At 44.5% G+C, this 6,000-nt stretch overlaps 1 pseudogene; it reads right to left on the bottom strand.

Annotated features, from left to right (window-relative positions):
• Window positions 1–1,173: 1,173 nt before the first annotated feature.
• The window catches only part of LOC148436087 (death-inducer obliterator 1-like), a 144,275-nt pseudogene continuing 139,448 nt past the window's right edge, over window positions 1,174–6,000 (bottom strand).

Genomic DNA, 6,000 nt, shown 5'->3' with positions numbered 1-6,000 from the left:
ATTTTTTTCCCTGTACTTAGTCAACCAGAACAGGGTTGGCAAGTCCGGGGCTGGTTCTGTTTAAGGGGGTGACCTCACATTTTTTATTTCTTAATTTAACTCTTTAGATGCTTTTTACAGTGAGATACATGCAGGCATCTCATTGATGTCTGCATGTATCTGTGTGAATCCGACCTGCTCATGCTCAAATCAAAAGTATGAAGCAGGTCTATTGTATTGGGGATTTGAAGAGTGATTTGAAGTCCGATTTTTGAGGACGATTTCAAATCGAATGATAGTAATTAAGGGTTTTGTGTGTTAGGCCATGTAAAAGTACCAATGTTTTCCGATGGTCAATTTGAGGGCGACTTGAGCCCAAAGTCGATTTGAAGTCCGATTTTACATATGATGTGGCCTTTAGTAAATACTCAAAACCAAAATTTTATCCAAATCGAATGAAAATCGCACATCAAATCACTCAAAATGCAAAATCGACCTTTACTAAATTTACCCCTTAGTGTTTTATGGTACTCTCTTGTGTCTCTTTTGAGATTACCCTTACAGTGGGACCACATACTCATCATAATCACATTTACAAACACTGACAACCAGATAAAAGGTTTCATTGTGCTGGTTCCAGCTTGACTAAGTTTCTTGCAATGAGAAGCGTGTATCCTTGTAGGCCGTCCTTCAAGCTTTACTGAGGTAGGTATGGTCAACAGGACCTGGAATGGACCTTCGAACCTTGGTTCCAGTGGCCTTCTAACATATTTCTTTGTGTAGACCCAATCTCCTGGTTTGAGGGAGTGTGAACCTGAAACTGTATCTGGATCTAGAAGGTAGGAAATATCTAGAGAATGGGTATTAGCTACTTGCTTACATAATGCAGCTACGTATTCAGTTAAGTCTGCATGATTATGCTGGAGCTGCTGTGGAAAATAACACCCTGTCCTTGGTGCACTGAGAAACAATATTTCATATGGTGACAGTTTGTGTTTCTTACTGGGTGTTGTCCTAACTGAATACAATTCCACTGGTAGACAATCAACCCATGTTTTTTCACTGTTTCAGCCATCATTTTCTGAATCTTTAGTTTTAAAGTCCTGTTAACTCTCTCGACACGCCGACTGGCCTGCGGTCTGTAGGGGGCGTGGAAAGCTTGCTCTGTCCCCATAGCTTTCATTATGTGTTGCATCACTTCTCCAGTGAAGTGTGATCCTCTATCTGATTCAATGTTTTCCCATATCTACAGATCACTTCACTGATCAGTTTATGTTCTGACGTTTTGGCGGTAGCCTTAGTGACTGGGAAAGCTTCCAGCCAATTACTGAATAGGTCCGTACAAACGAGGGCATATTCATATGTCCCGACCCTGGGTAACTGGATGTAGTCAGTCTGCAGTCTCTGAAATGGGTACAATGACCTGGGTGTATGTTTCTGTGGTGTCTTAACTGTCTGTCCTGGATTGTGTTTTCCACACACCAAGCAAGCAGCCACATAGGCGGTGGCTGCTGCATTAAAGCCTGGTGCTATCCAGTGCTGGGAGGCTGTTTGTCATTGACTCCTTCGAGTTATGCACTGGGCTATGGGCCAGCTGAGCCATAAGGGGATATAAGGCCCTGGGGAGGCACCACCTGTCTCCTTTCCTCCATAACTTCTCCTCACAGGTGGCTCCCTCTTTTTCTCACCTGTCAGTGCTTGTTCCTGAAACTGCATCAGGGTCTGTATATCTGTTTGTTCTCTTTTTGTACTATCTGTTGTGTCAGTTTCTATACCATTTAGGGCTGGTACTTCTATCAGGGCCGCTTGCTTGGCCGCAGCATCAGCTTTGGCATTACCCCTGGCTTCAGCTGTTTTCTCCTTTGTATGTGCCTGCACCTCGATTATCGCCACTCTGGTGGGAAGCTGCAAGGCTGCAACAACGACCTAATGAGAGCAGCATGCTTAATGGTTTTACCAGCCGCCCCCATGAAATCCCTACTCTTCCAAACAGGGCTGAAATCGTGTGCGACCCCCCCAGGAGTACCTGGAGTCAGTGTAAATGTTTGCTGTCTGATTTTCAGCCATTATACATGCCTCAGTGAGTGCCCTCAACTCCGCTTAATGTGCAGAACAGGAAGGTGGGAGTGGTTTCTGAATCAGTACCTCTTCCAGAGTAGTGACAGCATACCCTGTTCTTGGGGATCCATTGTGGTAATATCTTGAGCCATCAACAAATAGCTCCCAGTCTGGGTTGTGGAGTGGTACATCAGTAACGTTATCAAGCCCCTGCATTTCAGATTTCATTAAAAACAATTATGTTGGGAAAAATTTTGTTGTGTGAGTGTATCTTGATCTTTACCTGTGCTACACTCATCTGGATCTGTCTCAAGAGTATCATCAGATGTGTTTGTACTCCCTTCCTTCCTCTCTCTTGAATCCTGCATTGGGAGCAGCGTAGCATGATTCAACACTGTGCATCTCTTGATTGTGATGTTTGTAGGGCTCACGAGTGCCACCTCATACTTGGTAAGTCTTGCTGCAGATAAGTGTTTAGTTCTGGCTTAATTTTAGAATTTCTGTAACAGAATGTGGGACCTGTACTATTAAGTGGTTGTCCAGGACTAATTCTGCAGCTTTGTCTTTAAGAAGTGCAGCTGCTGCTACAGCTCTGATGCAGGAGGGGGCACCTTTTATTATGCTATCAAGCTGCAGAGAATAATATGCAAGAGGTCTGTGTTTACCTCCATGTTCCTGCACTAGTACTCCCTGTGCATGCCCCTCCCTCTCATGGCAGAACAGCATAAAAGGCCTGTCATACCTTGGTAGGCCCAAGGCCGGTGCCTGGGATACCATTGTCTTGATATTTTAGAAAGCCTGCTTCTGCTGTACAGTGAGACTAATCTTTTTATCTGCTGAATCTGTCAGGGCATCATATAATGGCTGCATTAGCCACGATGCATTGGCGACCCAATCACGGCAATACCCAATCAGACCACAGAAGGCTCTCAGCTCTTGAGTAGTGGTGGGTTCAGGTACTTTTTGTATTGCAGATACCCTGTCTTGTGTAAGATGTCTAGTGCCTTGTGAAATGCAATGTCCCAAAATGGTAACTTGCATCTTAGCAACCTGTAGCTTGTCCTTAGAAACTCTACAATTCTGTTCACATAGGAAATTCAACAATGAGATTGTCTCAGTTTGGCAAATTTCCTCTGTATCTGTGCACAGAAGTGAGTCATCTACATACTGCAATAATTGAGTAGATGGTTGCTGAGGTCTCCACCCTTGCAGCACTAGAGACATTGCTTCTGAAAATTTTGAAGGAGATGTGGCCCCTCCCTGTGGGAGTCTGGTCCAGCAATACTGTTTTCCCATGCTGGTGAATGCCAGATATAACTGGCATTCTGGTGTTATGGTACTGAGAAGAAAGCATTGGCAAAGTCTATTACTGTGAAGCATTTGGCTGTGAGTGGTATCTGATTTAGCAAGGTATGTGGATTAGGGACAATAGGAACATCCACTACCAATCTTTTGTTTACCTCCCTAAGGTCATGAACCAAGCGATACTCTTGGGTTCCACTAGAGGGGGCTATTTTCTTCTTCACCAGAAACAACGGAGTGTTCCATGGGGACCTACATTCCCTTATTACCCCCATGGCCAGATAAGCCGTTATCTGTTGCTGTATAGCCTGTTCTTGTTCTCTGGTGAGGGGATACTGCTTTATCTTAACAGGGATCATACCTGCCTTCAGATGCAACATGGCAGGCTGCACGTTTAGTAATACCACATCTGTTTTTCCCTTTGACAATAACTTGTCTGGGATTACTGATAACCAGGGTGGGGTGGACTGGTGTTTGGGGGTTGCATGTTCTAACAGATAAATTGCTGCTTTAATCTGGTTCTTCAGGGTTTGGCCTGTTTTACCTTTTGAGAACAACATTTCCATCCCTATACTCAATTGTGGCCTGCAAGATATTTAAAATATCTGCGCCAAGCAGATTAACAGGACAATGATGTGGAGGTCAGGAACTCCACTGGTACCTTTATTTCTTCTGATCCTACTGATACCTTTACTGGTTTGCTAATGTGCAAAGGTATGCTATGTCCTGTAAGTCCTGTACCTGGAATGGTCTGTTTTGTTAAATACCCCTTAGGGACATCAGCCACCCTCAAGACCGTATGACTGGCTCCAGTATCTACGATGCATTGCAGTTGCTCCCCTTCTGGCAGTGTTAAGGTTACCACTGCTTTTGGGCCAGGGGTATTAATGGTATCCAATTGAGGGCGTGATACTGGAGGGCCTATTTCCTATGCAGTGTACACCTGGGCATTGTCTGATTCTGTTGGCCTATTTTCTAGCCACTGTTTATACTTCTGACAATCCCTTTTCATGTGTCCTGCTTTTTGACAAAAGAAACATAATCCTGTCTTTTTCATCTCTTCTGGGCTAACCTTTTTGTTTGCCCTAGGCTGATTTTTGGGTCTGTAACCACCTTCCTGAACTACATGAACTGTAACCCTGGTTGATTCTGAGCTTTTCTCATCTTTTCTTCATTTTGAACTTCAATTGCTCCCAAAACCTCAAGTACTGCTGACAATATCATGGTACCTGCCTCTGGTCTTTTCTGATATAGCTCTACTCTGAGATTCTCTAACAATCCCCCTAAAAAGGAAGTTCTGAGCATCCACCGGTGCATCTCATTGTCATCCTCAAACCCCCTGTCTAGGTGTGATTGATGGGTTTGATTATAATATTCTTTAACTGATTGTCCTACTCTTTGCCTTGCTTCTGGCACCACGGGCATACGTTGTTGCTGCATTTCACACCACACTTTTACTCTAGTAACAAAGAGTGGTCCTGATTCTGGATTCTTTTTATCCCCCTCTCCAGGAATGCCAACTACAAGGTCATTGGCTGGCAGAGCCAGTATCTCTCCCAAACTACCTCTCCCTATAGTCATTCTGCAGATTTCCTCCAGATCCGCCCATACAGCTCCCCACACAGATACTAATCTTTCTTTAAACCTGTGGGGTTCTTTCTAGGGTCTGGAGCTTTAACAACAATATCATTCAATTCCCTGGAAGTCCAGGGCTTGTGTTGGACCTGTGTTCTTACTACTATGTTCTGAACTGGGTGGGCAGGGTCTGGTTCAAGGACCCTCTGAACAGTGACTAGAAAAATGTCTGCTGGGGTATGGTGGTGGTTCTGCATCTTGCACAAAATAAAATTCTGGTTCTCTACAATAGGAGCAGTCACATGGCTCAGTAGCCCGCCTGCTCATAGCTTTCTTACAGACTTTATGTCTATGGCAGTCCCTGTTCCCCACATAAGGCCGTAAAGGGCTAGTTAAACTGTTCCAAGGATTGATCCCATTTTTCTTTGAAAGAGGGACTGGCCTTGGGGTGTGGATGGGGTACTGTATGAGACTCCAGATGTTATTTGAGGGGGATCTGGATTACATGGTTCCTCTCTTTCTGGAACTGTATTGTGACAATTAGGGCAAGTATTGTAGGCAGGTGGTATGCAAAATCCACAGTTTTCGCATTTCCTACCTGCTCTGGGAGTTGTTCCCATTACTTCTGAAATTGTGGGGTACAAAGGCCTAGGTGGGGCTGGCCCTGCCCACCATTGTCCCTCCTCCTGCTGAACTTGACAGGAGGCACAGTGGGTGCAGGAGGTATGTATGATCCTGCTGGAGGTAAAGGTGCAGAGGGTGGATTAGGTCCACAATCCTCTAAAAATTCTCCCGCTTCTACACTCAATGCCTCCTCACTTTTCTGAACATGTTTAGCTACCTTTGTCCATGAGTTCACCTGATGTTCATATCCCTTATGCTTGATCCAAGTTTTTTGTCTCTTGCAAAAGTTTCCCACCTTATTGGATCTAAAGGTCCCTCTTTTGAAATTTGGGAAATCCTTGCATCAAATTGTCTGGTTGGATCCTATATTCTTACCCTGGGACAGACTAAAGGTGCAGATACTGAACAAACATTTCTAGGAATCTTCCTGCAGATTAGCTGCCAATCTTGGCCCTGAAGTGT

Source organism: Taudactylus pleione, unplaced genomic scaffold (genome assembly GCF_031769625.1).
Source record: "Taudactylus pleione unplaced genomic scaffold, aTauple2 ptg001965l, whole genome shotgun sequence".
In the NCBI taxonomy this organism is placed as follows: Eukaryota; Metazoa; Chordata; class Amphibia; order Anura; family Myobatrachidae; genus Taudactylus; species Taudactylus pleione.
The sequence above is the reverse complement of the archived record's forward strand: the minus strand, read 5'-3'. Positions and strand labels throughout refer to the sequence as shown.